Source organism: Petaurus breviceps, unplaced genomic scaffold (genome assembly GCF_028583685.1).
Source record: "Petaurus breviceps papuanus isolate PSGF00001 unplaced genomic scaffold, PetGlider_PUasm1.0 77, whole genome shotgun sequence".
In the NCBI taxonomy this organism is placed as follows: Eukaryota; Metazoa; Chordata; class Mammalia; order Diprotodontia; family Petauridae; genus Petaurus; species Petaurus breviceps.
Window position 1 is genome coordinate 21,750,451 of NW_027186492.1, and position 24,601 is coordinate 21,775,051.

General features: G+C 36.9%; 1 protein-coding gene and 1 pseudogene across 6 annotated transcripts in view; one reads left to right on the forward strand and one right to left on the reverse strand.

The window, feature by feature from the left end:
• STXBP6 (syntaxin binding protein 6) overlaps positions 1-24,601 on the forward strand; it is a 357,548-nt gene that overhangs the window by 148,894 nt on the left and 184,053 nt on the right. The window lies entirely within an intron of this gene.
• Positions 22,263-23,622, reverse strand: LOC138175361 (nucleoside diphosphate kinase B pseudogene; annotated as a pseudogene).

A 24,601-nucleotide genomic window follows, 5' to 3' on the forward strand; every position in this document is an offset into this window, starting at 1 on the left:
TGTGTGTGTGTGTGTGTGTGTGTGTGTGTGTGTGTGTGTGTGTGTGTATGTGTATGTGTATGTGTATGTGTGAGAGGCAAGAACCAAACTTGGGTCCTCCTGCCTCCATGGCTGGCGCTTTACTCAGTGCATCACCTAGCTGCCCCATAAATAATTACTCTTTTTAGTTGTTCCTAAATGGTTTTGCTTTTTAAATTCATATTGTACTGAGGTGTACCCCAATCTTTCTTATGAGCTACCCAATCATTAATATGAATCTTAGATATACATTTTGTATTTTACATATATAAAAAGTAAACATTGCCCTTACAATTCCCCTATAATCCCTTTTTAAAAACTTTTCTTTTAACTGATGTCCCAGATTTTTCAGCAATTGTTTCCAACAGTTTCTCTGATTGGAAGATAGCTGTTTAATGAGAAATCTGATGATAGGATTCTGTATAATATTTTACATTTATCTCCTTATTTAAAGTTAATTTTTTGCATTAAAACTTGATTTTCTGGAAAGTTGAGGTTAAGGAAAGAAAGGGAATCTACAAAATCAAGTGAACTTTTGGTGTTTGTGCAATATGTACTTTATGGGTTAAGGAAGAAGGGGGAGTATTGCAAAAATGAATTTGTCTTCCTATGACCACTTTTCTATTTACTAGGACACATTACAATGATGGATAGGACAGTGTATCTTGAGGATATGACATTTTGCATTCTACCATGTTGTTAATGTCTGTGTCATAATTACAAATGAGATTTAGATTGGAATGATTTATTGAGGTTCATGGGGTTGAATTATTCTATTTTAAGCCACATCAAATCAAATTGGAACTTTCAAGTTTTCTCTTTGTCAGAGACTCTGAGGCACATCATTCCCTCTCCTACTGTTGAGTCTTTAATTGATATAATTTCTCTATTTTCATTGAAAGATAAAGTGAGAAATTGCAGACATCTCCATTTCCAACTTGAGGTTTTTTCTCTCATTTTTTTTCTCTTCTGTGCATCGTTACATATTATCAAATGGTGTGGGTTGGTTCCCCCTTCCCCTTACCCCCACACACCACCCCAACTGTGGAGAATAAAAGATACCTGTCAGATTTTCCAATCTTTGAACTTCCTACTGCTGCTTTTTTTTCCCCCCTTAAGGCGATATGTGCAGAGAGCTACAAATTGTGCACACTAATGCACAATTAAATTAGAGTATTACATGCCGCATTTAACTAACTGGTAATGATGCATATGCCTATTTTCTTCAAATTCTTCAAATCACTCTGCTGGTGATTGTAAATAAATTCAATAAATTATTTGTAAATACAATTTTTTAACAATGATTTGTTAATCAAATTACATAAAGGAATGATGGAATTTGGGAGCTGGAAGGTGCCTCATTGGCCATCTAGTCCAACCCATACATGTAGCAATCCTCAATATAACATACCCTCCAAATGATTGTCTAGCCTCTGCTCAATGACCTTCCAGGAGATTTTAACTCAGCATCTCTTGAGGAAGCCCATCCCACTTTTGGATAGCTCTAATTTTTAGGACATTTTTTTTTTCTGACATCAAGCTTCAATCAACCTCTTTGCAACTTCTACCCATAGCTCCTGGTTCTACTATCTGGGACCAAAGAGACCTAGTCTACAAGGACAGAACAGAATAATATTATTTTCTGATTCCCTACATTAATAGTAGTTCTTCCAAAGGGGCACAGAAGACCTTAGTCCAAGATACTCAGTTCCCAGTCTTACTCATTTTAGTATTGAACCAAAAGCTGATGGGAAATCATTAGGCCCCATCTCAATAAATTAGTCATCCACTTTATTATCTCTTTTTGTCTTCACAATAACCCTGGGAAATAGGTGCTATTATTATATTTACAGAGTTTTTACTAATTTTTACAGATAAGGAAACTGAGGCTGAAAGAAGTTAAATGACTTTCTCAAGTAACTTACACTGCTTATAAGAATCTAAGCAGGATTTGAACTGAGGTCTTCCTGGTTTCCAGCACTCTTTCTCTCTACCTGCTTTTAAGAGTTAGGAACAATTAAATATCAACTAGCACTCAAGTCCTGGCTTTGATACATACAGTGTGACTGTTAGTAAGGCATCCTCAAAGTTTCAGGAACTCTCTAAGACTGTAAGTTACAGATAAGCTACTGTTCTTTCCATATCCAATACCCTTATGAAATTACAAGTCTATATCAAAAATGAAAAAACAAGTTTTAAAACAATATATTTAAATGACAAGCTCTGCCTAGTGGAAGAATCAGAGGACTTGGAGCCAGAAGATCTGGTTTTTTGATTCCTGGTTCTGCTACCTGTTTGATGTGTGACTTTGGGAAAATCACTCAACCTCCCTGAGAAGACTCAGTTTCCTCACCTGAAAAATAAGAATAATGATACCTATACTGCCTGTCGTACAGGGTTGTTGTAAGGAAGAAGCTTTGCAAACAATACACCTGTGTTAAAATGAGTTGTTTGTGGTAGTGTGTAAGGGTAATATGACAATGAAGACACACTTACATACTTCTATAACCTTTGAATAAGTATTATCCCTTAAAAGCATCATTGCTTTTTACAGGAGCCTGAGGGATTGATACTGAATATTTATATGTTGATTTAACAACATTTATTTTTGTTAGGTCAATTGAAGTCCATTTGCCCAGTTGTAGGGTGTGTGTGTGTGTGTGTGTGTGTGTGTGTGTGTGTGTGTGTGTGTGTGTGAGTGTGTGTGTGAGTGTGTGTGTGTGTATACGGGGCACAAAGAATATTTTAAATTATAATAGGCACTTGGTATCTGTGTATAGAAGAATGATTTCTAGATAATTCTTTGAATATTCCCATTCCCTGAAGTTTATTAACATGTTTCAGGGATGTAAAAGGAGCATCTCAAAATTATTTCTAGCTCTTCATTGAATTTTTTCACTCATCTTCATTTTTTAAAAATAGAAAATAGTGTTTAACTTTTCTTCTAAGGTTAAAACTTTTAAAACTGAAGTCCTCAAAGTGAGTATTTAATGTATTTGAATTAAAACTAATTCTAAGTAATACCAGGTCTAGCTCATTATTAGATTCCTTATGAACTCCATTGCCCTGAAAGACTGATGGTTAGTTCCACAGGATTGAGTCCCCTGCTGAAATCTTATTGTTATTTTCTACATAACTTTGTTCTTTTCACAAATAATTGTACAATTGATTTCAATTGTATAGTATTGTACTGACTCCATACCAAAAATACTTGACCAATAGAGATTTCCGTGTGTGTATGTGTTTGCATAATTTTTTCTTACACATCTGCAGCACTAATTAAAAATTAAATAATTTTTCTTTTGTGTTTGTAGATACATGTAGAAATTCACATAAGTGCAGTGAACTCCCAATGGTTTGCACCTGGATTCCATATGGAAGTAACTTTACTATTGAAAATAGAATCATGGCTCCAAACCAATGGGAGGTGGGTCACAACACCTTCTGCAAATAGCATTTCTATTTGCTGCTATATTGAGCTTTGCTTGATTAGTTGCAGGGCTGTTAAAAGTTACTGAATTTAAGTTGGTTTCCAAGTTAGTGGGCTCTCATTCCAACCAGGAGACTGCTCAGGAATGATGTGAAATCCTGCAGCATGCATTCTGTGCTTTTCTACTCTTATGTTTTCTTGGACACTTGTGACTGAACCTCCCTTGACTATATCACTTTTGGGAAGATGGTGACTAGATCACTGAACCAGATTTCTTTATAGACTTTCTCAGGGCACACCTTGGTCTTGACCCGGTCACAGTGAAGAGGCAATTAGGAGGCAGATCAAAGACTTGTTGTTTAAGCAGAAACCATTGGAAATACAATGGAAAGAATACTAAATTTAGACTCAGGATTAGGTTTTGAATCCTTCCTTTCCTCTTTGATTTGTGTAACCTTGGACAAATCTCTTTAATCCATCAACGAGGGAACAAAGTTATAAAACTAATCAACATGGCAATCAGATCCTACAACATGTGCAATATTCCACATTTATAGGTTCCAAACTCCCCCTATTCTATCCCCTAAAGGTGGAAGGTACATTTTTTCCCCCTATCTCTTCTGGGACCAGTTTAACCATTTTAATATTTAGGGTTTTTTTTCTAATTATTGTTCTTTCTATTTTTGTTGTTTTCATTGTGTATATCGTTTCCCCAATTCTACTTACTTTATATCAGTTCATGTGTATTCCCATGCTTCTCTGAATTCTTCATATTTGTTGTTTCTTAACAGAATAGTGATGTTCTATTACATTCATAATATGGTGGTATATGTGGGACTCTTCTTTTTATGTTGACCTTAACATGAATTTAAAGAGCATGAATGTGGAATCTGCATTGAAAGGAATGATAGATATGAATGATTTCAAAGAAGCTTATGAAGATGTGTGTGAAGTAAAGCCAACTGAAGAAAGCAAAACCCTCACAGTGACTATAACATTTAAGTAAAAACAAGTTATGCTGAAAGAACACAGAAATTAACTAAGATAATATAGTGTTGGGTACATACTATCAAAATATTCTATTCTATCTGTTGACAGTAAACTATGGAAGTAGAAACCACTTACAATTATAGCTTTTGAAGAATTTCATCCCTCTCTCTTTGGGGAATGTACTTTGCATGGGTGGGCTATTTGGGTGTTTGGTAGGTATCTGTTTTGTTACAATAAATATATAAACAATTTTCCTATCTACCTTCCTCAACTCCCACACTGGGGAATGTATAGTAGTTACAGACTGTCTGTTACTAAGAGAAAAAGAGAAGGGAGACTTAAAAAAAAAATGGCAATGATAGGATAGCTTTATCTGTCTTTGTTAAAGCTTTCTAGAATGTTTGGAACCATTTTGCTTCTCTTTAACCTTATGCAGTATATTAGGAAATAATATGTATAAAACAGATTACACACCTGAAAACACTATATAAATATTAGTTTCTATTGTTCTTATGCTTATCTCATATTATATTTAGCTTTCAGCCTCAGTTTGTACATTGCCAATATTTTACTTACTAGGAAAGATATTTTTATTTACATAAGTGTTTTCATATTAGCTTCAAGGTAATGAAATAAAAACAATTCTCTTAGTCATTCCAGTTCCAAGGAAAGTATGCTTTTGGTATTTGGCCATTTTTTTTCCCTCTAACTACTCATAGAATATTTGTCTTTCCCCAATGTAAAGAAATCTTTGAATACTGGAAAAGTGTGACGACATTGCTCAGTCCTGTCTTTTTTCAAGGCAAACAGTTCTCCCTCCAATATACTCATTTTCCAGGTTTATGGTCATTTTAGTTGTTCTTTTGTCTCTCAATATCTTTGCTAATATGAGAAATCCCAAGCACGATATGTTACTTCACAAGGGATTGACCATTCCCGGTGCATGTTATGCTTCTCTCCCTCTCTCTTTTTAAAATCCTTGCTATTTCTTTTTTTTTTTTTTTTTAATAATTGGGGTTAAGTAACTTGCTCAAGGTTACACGGCCAGTTATTATTTCTGGGTGTGGTGCTGAGTATCTGAGCCCAGATTTGATCCAGGTCATCCCAACACTGGAGCCGGTGCTCTTACTCGCTGAGCCACCTGGCCGCCCCTAATCAATTGGGGTTAAGTAACTTGCTCAAGGTTACACGGCCAGGTGTTTCTGGGTGGGTGCTAAGTGTCTGAGCCCGGGATTCGATCTCCAGGTGTTCTCAACACTGGAGCCGGTGCTCTTACTCGCTGTGCTACTTGGCCGCCCCAATCCTTGCTATTTCTAAAAAGAGTTCAATTACCAGGTGGCGCTATTCCAGGGGAATACTACAGAGGCTGAGACTGATCAATCACATGTGCATGCCAAGCTACAGTGGACTTAGGCAGAAAGGGGTCTTAAGTCTGACACCAATGTGGCAAACTCCCTGAAAGGAGAGGCCACCAGAATGCCTAAGGAGAGGTAAAGTAGCCTAGGTCAAAAACATTGAAGTTCAAAGCTCCTACATCTATTATTAATAGTTGAGTCAAACCAGGGACTGACTACTAAACTTCCAGCCTGAGTGGGATAAGGAGATTCAATCTCAAAAAAATAATCATTTTTATTATTGATAGCATTTTGGAATATATTGATTCTTCTTCCTCTCCCCAGCCATTCATTGCAACAAAAAAATGTTTTTGAAGAAAAATGTATAGCAAATCTAATGATCACATCAACTGATTCTGAGAACATATGCAATGTTCTATACCCATAATCCCAGTGTTTTATTCTTATAGCCCCCAGCCTCTTTAAAGGGAGGAAGAAGGTACATCGTTTCATCTAGTCTTATGTAACAAGCTTAGTATTCATAATTATATGTTTAATTTTTTTGTTCTTTTATATGCATTATTTTTAATCATTGTATATATTTTCCTGCCCTCTTCATTAAGTCAAATAAATTTTTTCTTGTTTCTCTGAACTCTCTATTTTTGTAGTTTCTTATTATATAATAATATTTCATTATATTCATGTACCACAGTTTATTCAACCATTCCACAGTTGATGGGCATCTTCTTTGATAATCAGGTTTTTGTTACCACAAAAAGTATGGCTAGAAATATTTTGGTGTATTTCGAGTCTTCCTTTTTTCTTTGACCTTGGTGTATGTGCTTCTCAGGGGGATCTTAAAGTGAAAGGGAATGGACATCTTAGTCATTTTCATAATTAATAAATTATTTTTATAAACATTTATTGTTTTTCTTTCCTACCCTGTCATTGAATATTTTAAAAAAACTCATAATAAAAATATTCACATTCTAGGAAAAAAATCACCAAATTAACCACATTGAAAAACATATGTCTCATTCTGCATTTTAAGGTCATCATGTCTTCTGTTGGATAATGACTGTTGTCTTTTATTTTCGGATCTCTGGACTCACAGTTTGTAATTGCTTTGGTTAGAGCTCTAATATCTTTCAAAGTTGTTTTTCTCTATAATATTATTTTCAATATGCAAATTGTTCTAGTTCTAGTTCATGTCACCCTACTTCAGTTTATAGAGTTCTTCACAGTTTCTTCTAAACTGTCCATTTTGTCCTTTTTTAATGGCAAAATATTCCATTGCATTCATATATCATGATTTGTTTAGTCATTGTCTAACAGAAGGATCCTCAATTTCCACTTTTGGGTTACTATGAAAATAACAATCTTTAAAAAAAAGCATTCCAAAATGTTTAGAGCAGTTTTTCTTTTCTTTTTAAACATGATAAAATATATTAACTTTTAATAATATTTCTTTGGTTCCACTCATTTAGTTTGTCCTGTTTCTAATGACATCTCAAGTCTTTCTCAATTGCTAATCTTTCTCCATCTTCTATCTGCATAGTAGAGTATCCCTAACTCTAATAATTTATGCTTATCCCTGTGGAATTAAATTCTATTTGGATAGATTAGAGTTTTGATTTAAAGTTACATTTTATTCAGTCCCTATTATTCAAGATATGCTCACCTTACTGACATTAACCCTGCAAAACAGTGTCATTTCTTCCAAGAAGTTTCTTAGTTCATACTTGGAGTTAGTCTGAGTTTGATTCTGCAAGTGATAAATCAAATTTATCCAGTAATAAGTCAATATCAAGCACTGTGCTGGGCACAGGAGATAAAAGACAAGCTAAAATGTCCCTGCTCTCAAGGATCTTACATGCAATGAGGGAAACAATGCATAGATGAGTTCAAAATTGTATGAAGTAAATACTGTATCTAGTGGGGCATAGGAAAGAATCAGAAAATTCCTCATGAAGGAGGTAATGGGTGAGGAAACTGGGCTGTTCATTGAGGTGAGAGAGGTGAGGTGGGGGAAATATTCCAGGCCAGGGGGCCTGTATGGACAAGGGGACTGAGATGAGCAGAATCATGGACCATGGGAGATAGAATAGGAAAAAATGACATTTTCCACATGGTGTGGAATTGAACCTTGTTGGTCATTATTCCCTCAGGCACTTCTTGCTTCAGGGTGCAGGTTAATGCCAACATTGTTTGGTTTGGAACATTGCTGCAAACTGCCCAGGCCTCCCTCATGTTTTGAAGTCAGCCCTTCATGGTTTTTGTGTGCTATTTCAAAGCATGAATGTTTTCCCAAGGGTTTTTGTAGAATATAATTCTTATGCAGTTTCTGCTGCAAAAGGAAACCGGATTTGGCTTTTTTTTCCTCACTCATTGAGAACCAAAGCATTTTGATGCTACTGGAACAAAATGATACTGCATACAAAGACGTATGTTTTCATTTTAAAGCAGTGTTTGTTTTCTCTTTGAAAACTGATCTACAGTAAGAAGCTATTAGTCATTAGAGCAAGGTTGGCTGATGGTGGAGGGAAAAAATGTCAATCTTTATAAGAATTTGAACTTCTGTACCAATGTGATGCTTCTGCCTGGGAATCTATATGTCTGTCAAGTGCAGCATTGAGGGAGTGGTTTCCTTTTTACTCCTTCAAATCCTGTAATTAATTTTACTTTTGCTTGTTTACTTGGATGTTTTAATTATAGAGTCCTCTCACTTTCTCTTTCTCTCTCTTTCTCTGTCTCTCCCTCTCTCCTTTCTTTCCTCTCTCTTCTTTCTCTCTTCTCTCTCTCCCTCCCCTTCTTTTCCTTCTCTATCACTGGGAAACATAACCTCTCAGCATCCAAGATGGAAGGCAGTCCAGGTAACATAGTATTTTTTTTTTTCAGCAGCTATATGGATAATAATTACCTAGCTTTCCATGCCATATTTCTCCAAAATTTCTGTCAATTAATTCTTCTTTTCAGTAATTACTCTTGGGCTCCACAGTCCTTAGGGATACCTAAGTTATACCTATTGTCATTTTGCTTAAAATTGTTCTGTTTCTTCCTTCTTTACTGCTTGGTATATTATCAATCTGTATTCTTCAGTTCTTACTTTATTTTTTTTTTGAGATTTCACTTATATAGGTTGGTTCCATCATTGTTATCATTTGGAAGCCACAGCCTTTCACTTAAGTAAGTTAGGGCTTGGAAAATCAGAATTATCAGCCCCCCCCCCTTTTTTCATCTAGAAATTTGTATTTGCATTATTTTTATTATGTTTTCCATTTCAGAAACCCTGTTTTATTATCCAAGGTTCACTAACTGTAGTTTTTTTTTTTTTTATTTTAGTGATGGTCCTGTCTTTTTTCTTTTTCACAGGGGTGCTTCTCAGCACTGGACACTGTAGTCATTCACTGGGCCTTTTTGCCCCCTAAAAACAAATACCTCTACATTTTCCAAATGCACACACTAAAAATCTTAAGTCTTCATCCACTTCCTTTTAGTCTCTAAGTCCATCCTCTGCTTTGTGTTTTGGGAGTCTTTCTACAGCTTTCCTCACATGTGGAATTCTAAACAGAATAACTCACTTTGTAAAAATCCAACCATTGTCCATGGCATGTAATGTTGTCCTGACTCTTTATTCTCACTTCCTCTTTTGCCATATTTCTTTTCTCTTCTCCTCTACATCTTTTTTTTTTCAATTTCATCTTTTTTCTCATATATAACGAAATCCAGTTTTCTGTTTCCTCCTCTTCTATTTTTCTTCCCTCTTCTTTTCTTCTTGCTGTTCTCGTGATACTTTTTAAAAGTAAAATAATAGAAACATTATATATTATGCTAGAAGAAACCCTAGAGTTTATGTAGTCTAATGTCTCACTTAATCTAGAGATCTCCTTAGTAACATCTCTTAACAGATGATCATCTGGTCTCTGTGAACAATTACTTCTCCCAATATTTTTTGTTTCTTTTCAACCAGTAACACTTTCCAATACAGTCAAAGTAAAAACGATAGGCCAGTTTTTCTCTCCTACAGCTTTTGTCTGTTTCATTTTGCTGAGGAAATGAATTTTCTATTTGCCAAAATATCTGGCAATTCTTCTACTATCATCTGAAATGGTTCTAATGGAACCACCAAGATTCATCTTTCTTGAGTGGTGCATTAATTCTTAGTATACTTCTCAAATATGTACCATAATTCTCCACTGGAATTAGTTATCAAGACCTGACTTTTGTTTACAGGACTTGAGACTGTTAATGAGGTTTTCCTTTACCTATCTTATTGTGGGCCATTTGCTATTGGAAATCCTCATCTCCTTCCAAAGATATAATACCATCTTCTCTCCTCATCTATTATGTGTTACTTGGATAAAATAAGCTATTCCTTTAGCATTCACCAAATAGAAGGCTTCTTGCCAATTCTCCCCTTGAGTGATTTTCTACTGCCGCCACCTGGGAATAAGAATACTTTGTTTAATGAAGACCTTAGACTTTGATTATGGTTGTCAACATGAGAGAGTGGTGGCTTAACTTAAATCCGAGATTTGAAATCTGTGCTTGGATATTCAAATGCCTTTTTGTTTATTCAAGGCCACTGATTGCAGAGTATAGTTTGATATTTTTAAGGATCTGTAATCTCATTGGTAGGTAATTCCCTTCTGAGATGTCTCAGGCCCAATTGCCTTTTCATTCTCTGTGATTGTCATTCGTCTTCCCATAAATTCTTCATAAAGAATTCAACTTAAGTGCTTATAGGCTTTCCTCTGGGTCTTTTTACTATTTGTTGGTAGCTTCTATTCTTTATATGAATAGCCTTTTTAGATTATATATGTGCTTGATGATATATTTTGTCATTTGTGAGCATTATTGTTAATAATATGCCTTAATTTACTGCTCGCTGTGTGTTTCCCATTCCCTTTTGGGCTATCTTCATTGAATTCTTTTGAGAATATGTGTATTCCATAATTTGAAGCTTATAATGGCAGAACATTTTCCTTTCTTAAAAGATTATAAATAGTTTTGATGATAAGTTTGTAAATGGAATGCTAGAATTCATTAATTTGAACTTTCCAGCTAAGTTATTCTTTGTCCTTTAGATATGAATAGCTTTTATCCACAGGCACAAATTGTGTGTGTGTATGTTTGTGTGTGTGTGAGAGAGACACAGAGATAGAGATAGACATACAGAGAGACAGGGGGAGGTAGAACTCACTTTTTTTTAGAACTTTTCAGTTTTACAGATGAGTTTACAGTTTACAGATAAGTAAACAGCCTTAGAGAGATGTTATACATGAATTGCCCATGATCACATAGCTAGTGAATTTCACATAGCTAGTTTCACTTTTTCCTACCACATAGCAATGTTTCTTAGATATATCTATATGTGTGTGTATGACCCTGAATTTATTTATCCTTGTCACCTGAAAGTATAGATTACATCAAAGAAAGGATGTACCATAACTCTTTTAACAGTTTTAACTTCTTTGCCAATCTTGCTAGCTAAAAAGAAGACAAACGGTTAGTTTGATCCAATGATTGATTAAGGAAGATATGCCAAAGAAAGAAGCAAGAGAACAGAGAGCAAAAATAAGTAGCTAGGTGGTAAAGTAGAAAGAGCACTGGGCCTGGAATCAGGAAGACCCACGTTCAAATCTGGCCTCAGATGCTAGCTAACTGTGTGGCCTTGGGCAAATCAGATATCCTCTGTTTCCTTCAGTTTCCTCATTTGCAAAACTGAGATAATAATAGCACCTACCTCCCAGGGTTGTGATGAGGACCAAATAGTTATAAAGCACTAACCATAGGACCTGGTACATAGTAGGCACTATATAAATGCTACCGTGTTTCCCCGATAATAAGACACTGTCTTATTCATTTTTTGGACAGAAAAACACCAGAGGGCTTATTTTCAGGGGAGGGCTTATTTTAATGAACATTGACAGCAATTTTAATAAACAGGTAAATGTGAACAAGAAAATGTACCTTTATTCAATAAGCAAATCACTGGGGAAGAACAGGATGATGCGCTCACTGCTGCAGCTCTGATTAGATGCAGCTCGGAGCGCGGCGTGCGTTTCACCCGGGGGGGGGGGATGGTGCATACAGAGGGTACTGTAATGTAGCGTGTAACGCAGGGGATCACCTTCACTACAGTAGCAAACTCAATAGGGCTTATTTTTTGGGGAGGGCTTATTTTCGGGATAGGTCTTATTATCGGGGAAACACTGGTAGTTAATATTCTTATTACTATTACTTAAAGATAAAAGGAAGAAGAGAAGGAACTTCAAGTTCAATTCATGCTACCTTCTCCATAAAGCCTTTCCTAATCATTCTCTCTCCCTCCTCTATTCTCCAATGATTGTCCCTATACATATATCCCCTTTCTTTCAGTTAAATTGTTAGCTCCATGAGGGCAGGGGCCATGTCTCATTTTAACCATGTTCTCCCCACAACCCCTCAACATTTACTAAGATGCTCTGCACATAGTAAGTGTTTACAAAGTGTCAAGTTGAACTGAGGAAGAAAATATTGATTCATGGGACATGAGTATTATAAAAGGTAGTAGGAATCAGGGAAATGAAAAGAAAAATCATACATAAAATGGAAAGGAAATTAAGGGAAAAGAATAGGATGAGAGGGAAGAGGGGCAAAAAGTTTCATATTCAACTATATCTTTGTACTCTTTAAACCCACCAGTGTAAAGTATGGCGTCATCACTGCCTGATGGGCACTGGGGAGGGTTGGACTCTGAAGAGGCTGCCTCAAAAGAAAATACTCTCCTTATCTGTCTCAGCCATATCTATAGGTCTGTGACAATGTGAAGGGCGTGTTGATCTATAAGTATTTAAAAATAACTTTAATTAGAACTTTTTTTTTCCTTTGAGGACAGTAGTGAAGGGGTTTTAAAGTAATCAAGGATGCAGCTGTGTTTACCTACCTCTCTGAGATTTCAGCCCAACCCACTCTATTTGGGGGCAGCCATGGTGGCTATTTTTATGTTGGTCCCTCTTCATGGTGAAACTTTATTCCCAAGTATGGCAGGCACCAGTAGGTCTTTGTGTTTTTTTGTTGTTCTTGATGATGTTTTAAACCATTATTCTTATTTTGATATTAGATTGCCAGGTGTCCTTAAAAATAGGTCTTACATATTAGTTTCTTCTTCTGGAGGGGAACTCAATGACACCTTTAGAAATACACAATCCGTATCATCTCTTTCAGAAGCATGAGCAACTTTTTTAATTTGTGTAGGAGGAAAAGGAAAGGCAAGGACAAAGGAGAGAGAATGCTTCTCCAGCTTTAAAAATATCCCTGCAGCTGATTAGATTCCTAGAGGCATGCTTGTCAACTTCAGTGTTTGAAATAGGTGATGATAATAATAGTAATACCTTTTGTTTGGGTCTTGCTTCAAAGTTTTCAAAGCATCTTTGCATACAGTATCTCACTTAAAGATCAGGAATGAAAAAAAGGGTGGCATGAAGGAAGTTGCACTGCATCTGACATCAGAACTAGCTGTATAATCTTTGACAAATATCATGACTTCTCTTGGCCTCAGTCTCTTCATCTGAAAAGGGAATCTGAGAATGGGATTAAATCATCTTAAGGTCCCTTCAAATTCCAAATCTGTTATCCCATGAACAGCAGAGACATGTTGCAGATGACTTTAACTGTGTGAATGAATAAACGAACTATTTTGAGTCATTAAGCTGCTGTCTGTATTAGAAAAAATAAGGAGGCAGAGGTGCACAGATAATTGTATGGTCTCCTTTGTGGGGCACCTTTTGTTCATCTCTTTGGGTGACTTACTTGAAGGAAAAGATGTAGTCATTACTATAGCAAAAGAAGCATCCTTTATCCCCTTCTGCATGTCATAACCCAGTTAGATAAGAGCATGTTTTATTCAGTACAGCTCAATACCATAAGACCTGATATCAGAATTGATTAGGAGAGCAGATGCCATTCTTTGAATTGTAACTGAATCTGGCAGTTTTCATTGAGCTTAAGCTTCTATCAACCTTTAGACTATAATTACTTAATGTCATAAGGAATATTGAACTGACTGGTTGGAAAATTTAAACTCTCAATCCCGATAAAAGGTTTAGAATAAGACATTGAGAGTAGAAATTTATAGTTTATATAGATTTAGTGGATCCATTTTTGTTTTCAAATATCAAGACTCTTTCAGTAGGAATTTTCACCCTAGCAGAGAATGATCCTAACTAGATTTCTTTGGAATCATGAATCTAAGAAGGGAAAGGACCTCCCAAAACATCTATTCCAGCCTCTTAATTTTTAAAGATGTAGAAACCAAGGTGCAAGGAGGTTAAATGACTTGTATAAGATCATATAGATGAAATTGAATTAATGGGTTGTTGAATTGATTTGATCTATTATTTGAATGGTCTTATGATTATTTCTGGGTACCACTCAGTAGTTTACCTAGCCTCTATTACTTCTTATCCTGTAGTTTCTCCATCTATATTGATATCAGTCATACAGATCAAAGAGAAACATAGCTTTTTATGCCACAGTTATAAAATTGAAAGAGCTTATGAATGAAGAAATGAAACATTTACTAATTATTTAGGGTCTGCCAAATACTGTGCCGAGTGCTGTCTATACAGATAGAAAAGGAAGACAATCCCTGCTCTCAAAGGGTTCACATTCTGCTCAAAGAGAAAACACGTGAAAAGTCTCAGTGACAAGTCAGATTGAAATGTTCCATGCTCCTTAGTGTGCAAGGGCAAAGCAATGTTAATGCTTCTTTTTTAATGTCATGTTTACTGCTAAGATCCTATCAGTTTCTGATGTTATATTCTTATTCTAATCCTTCCTTTCCCTCACTGTCTAAGTAGTTTTCTAGGATTTCTCATTGGTATATCCTTGCATATCTACCGTGTAGCATCTCTCCTTCTCTCTCTCTCTCTCTCTCTCTCTCTCTCTCTCTCTCTCTCTCTCTCTCTCTCTCCCTCTCTCTATCTCTCTCTCTCTCTCTCTCGCTTTTTGGGGGGCAATTGGGATTAAGTGACTTGCCCAAGGTCACACTGCTAGTTTTTGTGTTAAGTGTCTGAGGCCGCATTTGAACTCAGGTCCTCCTGACTTCAGGGCCAGTGCTCTATTCACTGCACCACCCAGCTGCCCCAAATTATTTTGCTTTTCTTTTGAAGGGGGGAAAACAGGGCAATTGGGGTTGTGACTTGCCCAAAGTCACACAGCTAATGTTAAGCGTCTGAGGTGGGATTTGAACTTAGGTCCTCCTGACTCCTGGGCCAGTGCTCTATTCACTGTGCCACCTAGCCTCCCCATAGTATATCTCTTTACAAATAGAGGCATACTCTGTCTCTCATCCTTATTTGGTTTTGCAACAATCCATACTAGCCAGAATGGCATTAAATGGAATCATTAGAATCAGAAGAAATGTCTGAAAGGTATTCCAACAGGATTTCTGCAGAATTTTAATTTAATATGTTTGGTTATAATATAGTAGAGATGTTATGAGACTATCTTGGCCTGGGAAGATCCATGTAAGGTCGTAGGATATGACTGTGGTAGAATCTCTATTGGCCTACCTGCCACACAACCACCAGTATGACACCAGAAAGAGGGGCAAGTCAGCTGGTTACATTTTACCTTTATCATCTCTTATGTGTAGATAGTTCATTAGTGTAATCTTGGAAGTACTCAAATAAGACACTTCACATAGTTCTATTTTATTGCAATTGCTAAATATAGAACTGAACCTGGAGTCAGGAAAACCTGGGTTTGAATTCTACTTCAGACACTAGTTGGTTAACCCCGAGCAAATCATGTAACTTTTTTAAGCCTCAATTTCCTTAGCTGTAAAATGGGGATGATGATAACTGTAATACTCAGGGAGTGATTGTGAGGATCAAGTAAGATATTGTATGGTAACATACTTTGCAAATTTTAAAGTGTTATATAAATGTCTATTATTGTTGTTATTATATATATATATTTTAAAGCATGAAAATGTGTGTGCAGGAAAAAATTTAAATAAAATATTGAAGCAGCCGGTAGCCAAAGAAAGAAATCGAGGTGAGTGGCCATCCCTATTTTGGCTCATTTTCCCCATCTCCATTGTGTTAAGGAGCTTTAGTGAGGAGGATAAGGTAGGACAAGTACTTTTTTTTACTCATATTTGATTCTGCCACACACAAATTTTGTAAAATGCACTCGGCTTCCTACTACTTCTAGCCTTTTATAATTCCTTAAGTCATTGGGAATTATACGTGCCAAAGAATGACAAGATTTGGGCACAGTGGGGTTTTGACGCACATCCACCACCTCCATCCTACCCTCTCCCACTGATAGTGAACCCTTTCCAGATACCCTGCTGGGCTTAGTTTTCCGCCTCTTCTTTATTGAATTGGAGGGAGTGTGCATCTGTTTGCCCAATCTGCTTGGAAATGTCACAATTTCTCTTTCTCTCTTTTTTTGCATGAAAATGTGTAGAGTATGGTGGATATTTGTACCCTTTTTTTATAATCTTTCTCCTGGTGCCTACCAGGGTCATCTATAGCTTGGTGCCATCAGGAGAAGGCAGATTCCTAAATTTTGTACATCTGCCCTAGTTCTGAGCAAAGAAGATTTGAAGTAACTCAAAAGAAATGTGAGATGCACAAATTTAGAGAATCCACCCCAAATACTCACATGGCCCGTGGTAGAGCATTCCGAGCTCATATTAGTCTGATCAGCCACAGTTGAGCACATTGTAACTTAACTCTAACATAGTGATGTCATTTGGGTCCTCTTCGAGAATGAAGAACAAGCAGCCAATCAACATTTGCCCTATTCCCCTTAGGAAGTGTGCTCTTTCATCCTCCCTGAATCACTGCCCTTAACAATTGATTGTGTTCCCAACATCAGATTGTCATCCTCTGGTTTTCTCAGCAGTTAATCTCTTCACAATCTCAAATTTCTCAAATACTAAGTGTATTTAAGTAAACATTGTATCAACCAAGAAAACGTGCTGAGCAGGGTTGTGTAAAAATGCCCATGTTTTGGTAGCCCATTTGCATTCAGTCCCTCCTTGGTATAAGACAGACACTTGTGAATCTCCTTTTCCTTTTGGGATGTTGGGGGACCTAAAGGAAGCATTGACTTTTGTTTGTCAGAGCTACATAGATACAATTGGCTCTATGATTAAGGTCTAATGGGTTTCTTGAGAAATTAGTCTTTGTACATGTAAGGTAGAAAAAGGGGACAGGCGTACCTTGGAAATATTGTGGCTTTGGTTCCTGACTACCACAATAAAGTGAGTCATATGAATTTTTCAGTTTCCTAATTTATATAAAAAGTTATATTTACATTATGCTGTAGTCTATTAAGTATGAAATATTATGTCTTTAGAATATACATACCTTAATTAAAAATACCTTATTGCTAAAACAAAACAAAACAAATGCTGATCATCAGTTGAGCCTTCAACCAATGGTAAACTTATTGCTGGCGGGGGGTCTTGACTCAATGTTGATAGCTAGCTTTTGACTGATCAGGGTGGTGGTTGCTTAAGGTTGGAGGGGGTGTGTCAATTTCTTAAAATAAGACAACAATGGAATTTGCCATATCAATTGATTCTTCATTTCACTTCAACATTTAGAAGCCTTTGTAGGGTTATTAGGTGGCCAAATTTCAATACTGTCAGGTCTCAGGGAATAGGAAAGCCTGAGGAGAGGGAGAGAGATGGGAAGGCTGGTCAGTGGAGCAGTCAGAACATTTATCAATTTGATTTCACTATGTTATGTGGTTCGTGGTGCCTTAAAACACTTACAATAGTAACATCAAACATCACGGATTTCAGTTCACCATAATGGAAAAATTTGAAATATTGTGAGAATTATCAAAATGTGAGGCAGAGACATAAAGTAAGCACACGCTGTTGGAGTAGGTAGGTCGGCTTGACTCAGGGTTACTACAAACCTTCAATTTTTAAAAAGTGCAGCATCTGTGAGGTGTGGTGAAGCAAAGCACAATAAAGTAAGGTATGCCTGTATTCAGTCAGGGAGGAGGAACATACCCTCAAGAGTAAGTAATGTGAGGTTCCAGGCATACATGATAATGTGGACAAAAGGACCGAGAGTTAGTTGTCCAAGGACCCAGAAGACATAGCTGCTGAAGGACAATGGAAGATCTTTGACATTGGAATCAAGAAAGCTTGGAATGAGCACCCAAATCCAGCACCCATTAGCTGTGTGACTTTGGGGAAAAACCCTTCAGCATATCTGAACCTCAATTTGTCATCTTTAAAATGGGACTAATAATGTTTGCACTAAATGGTTGTTGTGATGAATATTTTTCCCATAAATGCTGCCATTTATTTATTATTCTATTAGTTGTAAGGGGCTGCATAATACAGTTATCACTTCCACATCATGAATTTCCCCATCACACATTTGATATATCAGGGGTCTGAATAAGAAATTAAATAGGAATTTGGGGGGGGGGATTTTGCAGAAGCCAGTAGATGATACAGAACCAATGCCTAAATGCTTAATCCATGTTTTACAGAAAGGTACTATAAAAACTCGATAAAAGAAGAAGAGAAAATTCAGACCTTCTCTGGTATGAAGGGAGGTCCAAAAATTTTTATGTGGATTTTTCAGATCTTAGGTTGCCATGCCCCAGCTCCCAATGTGGAAGGGATAATTGGAGTTTTTGATGTCAAGTGAATCAATTCAATGTAATGATCTTTATCATGCAGCTCGTAATAAAGTGTCTCTACCCCATGATTATAAACCCCTACCCAATATAGAATAACTGGTATGTTTTTTAAAATTAAATCCTTCTTTCACATATTCACAGAACAACTCTTCCCAAGCCATTGTACTATCACTCTCTTTGCTGAAAATGGAGACCAGGGAATAGTGGAGAGGTGAGAGATGCCTAGAGGAAAAAGATTGATTTCTGAAAAGGCTTGAATCCAGGTCAACAGGTCTCTGACATTCACAAGCATAAAAATAGACATGCTGTCCTTATCAATCTACAACCAACCAGTTTATCTGAAAGGTCAGAGAGAGAGGTTTTCAGCGTAAAGTCAAACAAGGCAAGGATGAAAAGCACCTAAGCAGTACAGGGCAGGGGAGGATGAGATACATCTTAAATACAAGTCAGAGAAGGGCAACCACAGTTGGGAGGAACCTTCCCAATAGGTATGTGCAATTTGCATGTTGGCTTCAGATCCCGAGCTCTGCTACTCTGCCCTAGCCTTAGAGATTAGGTTTCCCATTAAAATTACTCTCTTTACAGCTACAAGGGAGGAAAAGAAGTCTGGAAACACTTGAAAGCATTTCACTTGTTTTTGTTTTGTTCAGGCGATTCCTAAGCTCAGGTATTTAGAAAACATCCTTCTTTATAATTACCTTCAGGGACACCTATTACTTTGTCATCTTCAGAGTTAAATACTCCCCAGTGAGCAAAGACTAGCCAAACAAGAATTTGGCAAGATTCCACTGAAATGGGGAAGGTGTGAAGGCAATAGATGCCTCTTTTTCCATAGGGGAAAAGAGCCAACTCCTGGTTTCTAATGCAGTAACCTCTTGTTACCAGATCATTGGATCAGGAAGAGGCAAGGGTTCTTAACCTAGGGTCCATGGAGAGATTTCAAGGAGAGGTCCATGAACTTGAGTGGATTTTTTTTTTCAAAAAAAATCTTAATTTTCACTAAATTCTAACATAAATTTGTCATTTTCTTTGATTATGAATGTACCTACCTCAGTTTCCTTTCCTGCAAAATAGGAATGATAATACCAGAATTAATTCTATCATTCTATTGTTTTCAGTAAAATGATTTGGAAATTATAAAGCATTGTGTAAAGGTAAGGCATTGGATATAGACATTACTCCATGTACTAAAGGTGATACAGTGTAGCATAATGGAAAGCCTAATGGATTTGGCAGCAGAAGACCTGGGTTTGAATCCCTGTGTTGTTGTTTACTACCTAAGTGACCTTGAGCAAATCACTTAACCTAAGTCTCCTCATCTGTAAAATGAGGTTGGCTAAGAGAGTCCCAATCTATATCCTAGAGTCCTTTGATAGTACTCATCAGCACTCATTAGCTTAATGGGACTGTGTAACAAAAGACAAAACACCTGCAAAGAAATTGAACTACACACATACACATATTCTGTAGAGAAATTCAAGAAAATGTTTCTTCTAATCCTATGTTTTGGGGGAGCTATGAGATAGCATGTTCTGGATGTTTAGTTCAAGTAACCAAGTAATAAGTGCTTGCCCCTTATTTTTCCTTTGTGTTATTAATTGTCTGGAATAATGCATACATCACAGCTTACCATGAGGAATTGTTTTGTTTAATTTCTCATGGACCCACACAGAGTTGTTTTCCATAATTTTGCACCTAATTAACATGTTCTTGCATTTGCAAAATGGCACAAGATTAAGTGTTACAATTTTGATCGGCAGTTCTCAGTTGTCTGTCCTCCACAGAGCTTAGAGTCCTGGAAACAATAATTACAAAAAGCCTAAATTGGCAAAGGGAATTCCCTAGCATCATTTGCAAGTGGCAGCTTTAGATAAAAACAAACAAAAACACCAATGTAAGTTGGAATTTTAGAAATAGGAATATTCAAAAATACAATGATTTGAGCCAAGTGAAATTTTGCATCAGTCTTTTTTAGCTCTTCACTCAACTCTTTTGAAGTGGGCATATATTTAAAATATGTGCAAAATATGTTTGAATTACATGCAAGTATAGACAGGAAAAGGACATAGAAATATAGTGCTTTTATGTGCACAGAAATTCAAAGAAAATATATTTCCCCATTCATTCTTTGTACCTGAAAGTTTTCCCTAGCCTTTCCTCCTTTTCTACTAAAAAGATTTTCTATTCATAGCAAATTGGTAAAATGCATATTAGATGCATGCTATGTGTGGATAGTGTTATCCTGTCAGTGTAAATATTTCTTTAGTATGTATCACAACACATCCATGCCTTCTTAACCTGCTAGATTCTGATCTGTGTCTTTAAAATTATGGTGTTGAACTTGATGGTGTGTAGAGTCCATTCTAATCCTGTGCTTTTTTGCCTGTTCCCCTTTTGATGAGCATGTTATGTTTTAGAAAAAGCAGCAAAATGGGAACAATAATACCAGAGTTAATTATATCACACAGTTGTTTTAAGTATAGTGGTTTGGATATTGTAAAGCACTATGTAAATGTGGGTATTAGTTGTAGCCATTACTCTGTGTACTATAGGTGAGACAGTGTGGTGTAATGGAAAGAGTATTGGATTTGGCAGCAAAAGACCTGGGTTTGAATCCCTATGCACCTCAAGGGCAGAGTTGGAACTCAATCTTTCCTCCCTGGCATCAGAACTTGTAGCCTTAGACTAATTGGCCAAAGTGCTGAACTGACAAAGCACATGCAGAAATTTTCTTGACTAAGTACCAAAATATATAATCCCATTCAATTTAAGGAAATACTTAAATCAAAGGAGAAAATCAAAAGACTTTTTCATGGTGTGAGTTTAGATATAAATCTTATTTCTTGGAGTGAACTCATAGCAAATGTTTGCACAAATAGGATGACTATTTTAGGCATGTATGGAAGTTGGCAATTTTCCCCTCTGACTTATGCCTGGATGGATCAGTAATGTGTGTCTACCAGGAAAAGGTTATCATTTCCAAGTCTAATAAGACATCCTCGTAGGAAGCATTCTTACTTCCTAGGGAGAATCAGACTGACTAACTAACCTTTGGTCACTTTAAAGAAAAAGTCACATGCCTCCCAAATCTCATGCATAATGAAAGGAATAATATTAAATGGAAATTAATTAGTTGTAAATTTCTTGCAGTATTTTTTTATGCTCTTTGTAGATAAATGACATCTTGGTCATTTTAAAAGACACATTTAAACTTTTCATTTTTCTAGAAAAAGAAGGATTTTTTTCTTCATTCAGAGATACTGTCATCTGCAATTCATATTTTTCTCCATATTATTGTCTCCCTTTCTAGATTTCTTTTTATTATTTTTTTATTTTTTATTTTCCTTTTGGGGGGCAATTGGGGTTAAGTAACTTGCCCAAGGTTACACTGCTAATTTCTTTGTGTGGATGTTAAGTGTCTGAGGCCAGAACCAAATTCGGGTCCTCCTGACTCCGCGGCTGGCGCTTACTCACTGTGCCACCTAGCCACCCCCTAGATTTCTTTACAGCTTTTACCCTGGTTCCAGCTGGTTCCTTTTATGCTTTTCTGATTTTTTCTCTCCCAACCTATGATTTTCCAGGCTTTCTTTAGATAATTTCCTGTGAACTTTAATCTGAAAATTGCTTTCATGGTTATACTGTTTTTAACCTATTTACTTAGACTTTTATGTGATTACAGGACAGAAATCTCTCTCTAGGCTAAATAGTCCTTTGAGTTTGCTATTTGGGATATCTATAAGATACTTCCATCCTATAAGTTCAGTAGACCAGTGCTTTAAGTACCCTATGGCATATTGAAATGATTGGCATTTGGTAGCCAATTTCTTTCTTTCTTTTTTTTTTTTTTTGCCTCTTATTTCCAAGGCTTTATTGAACAGAATTACAGGGTTGTTTTAGAAAATGATGGTTCCAATTCCTTTCAATCCCCTGGCATGAAATGTTGTATTCAGGGATAGAGACATACATACACATACACACACATACCACAGCTACTAAAAGTAGGTACAGTATATACCCACTTTTAAAACCCTTATTCATAGACCCGGTCATGAGCACAAGACTTATAATCAACCAGTTCTTCTGGCTTAAACCACAGGCTGATCTCCTTCCCAGCACTTTTTACAGAATCAGTGCCATGAATGATGTTCCTGCCAACTTGAATGCAGAAGTCCCCACAAATGGTGCCTGGCTTGGAATCAGCTGGGTTGGTCTCTCCCAGCATCTCTCTGCCTGTCTTCACCACATTCAAGCCCTCCCAAACCATGGCTACAACAGGCCCCAAGTTCATATATTTCACAAGCCCAGGGAAAAATGGCCTGTCCTTCAGGTCAACATAGTGCTGTTTCAGATGTTCCTCTGAGGCCCTAAGGAACTTCATGCCCACAAGACGGAATCCCTTCTGCTCAAAGCATTTGATGATGCCCCAACCAGGTGCCACTGGATGCCATCGGGCTTGGTGGCAATGAAGGTGCACTCAGTGTTGGCCATGGTCCAGGGAGGATTGGGCTGGAGCAGGAGAAAGAGGAGTCTGTGGCTGTGGCAGAGAAGGAGGCTGGTGCCCCAGGAGTCTGCCTAGCCAATTTCTTAAGGGTGACTAGGTGATGCAATGAATAGAGAGCCAGGCCTAGAGTCAGGAAGACCTGAGTTCGAATCTGGTCTCAGATACTTAGTAGCGGGACCACTTTGGCCCTGGGCAAGTGACTTAACCCTGTTTGCCTCAATGTCCTCATCTGTAAAATGAGCTGGAGAGGGAAATGACAAAACATTCCAGTATTTTTGACCAAAAAAAATTCCAATGGGGTCGTGAAAAGTTGTACCCAACTGAACAACAAGAGCCAGTTTCTTATACATAATAGCTTTTCTATTTTGAAGCAAATAATCTAGGCAACATTTTTAAACTGCCTACTTTGTGCTGCACAACTGGATTTACACAGATGAATAACTGTCACACTTTCTACATTCAAGGAATTTGCAGTCAATAGGCAAGTATGTAAAATATACAGAAATAATTTAGGCAAGGTAGAATGTGGTAAGAATAAAGAAGATAATGGGACAAAGATGTTATAATATTTAAAGAGGAAGGGATTGTTTTCAGCTGGCATATAATGGAAAAAAATCATGAAATAATTTACATTTCATTTGGGTCTTAAAAGCCTAGAAAAAGTTTTATCAGCAGCAGTATGGAGAAAATGCATTCCAAGGATGAGGATGGCCTGCACAAATGTATTAAGGTAGGAGAGGGCAGAGAAGAATGAATTCTGGGAACAGTTTAGTGGTATGAGATAACATTGAAATAATAGACTGTGGTCAGTTTGTATAAGGCCTTAAAATCATACACATATACAATATATATGTGTATATATATTTGCATATGTACGTACTCACACATATGTGTGGATGGGTATACATACATGTGACTATGTAATTTTTGCTCCTTTTAACCACAAGTCAATTTCTACTAGCTAGGAACTATGATTTTGGTCCATTATTAGTTCCTGACATTATAATTTGGGGCTTAGAATATAGATAAATCTGTGTCATATTGTTCTCATACTACAGCTTTGAGGGCATATTTTCCGGTTTGAAAGGGTGGAAGTCTATGACACAATAAAAGAGTAAGAACCCCACTTCAGAGCTTCCTGTTTTCTTTTTTCTCAGTTTTTTTAGAGTACTATATCTGGATCTCTCCTTTGCTCTTACTACTCCATACTATATACTATATTTCTCTATGTACAGGTAATAACACCCACCACTACCACCCTTCCTCTTTTATCCACCTCCCAGTAGGGGCAAGAACTGGGTCATTTTTTGCCTCCCCTCCTGATCGTCCCCTCCCCCCCAGAGTCTAGCACTGTGTTCTACACATAATTACATGCTTAATAAATGTTAGGAGTTGATCTTTTAACTATACTTAACTCAAGACTCACTGAAACCACAACATGAAACAATCCATAGCTCTGATCTGACCAGTGCAAATGCTGGAGAAGTTCTTTTGTTATTTCTGTACTGCTTGCATAGTACACAGACAACCCCACAAAAAGATATCCCCTAACTAGGTACAGGGTTGCTAGTTAAGAATGTAGGGGTTGTGTGTGTGTGTGTGTGTGTGTGTGTGTGTGTGTGTGTGCGCGTGTGTGCTAGGAGCTCAGGAGTGCCATAG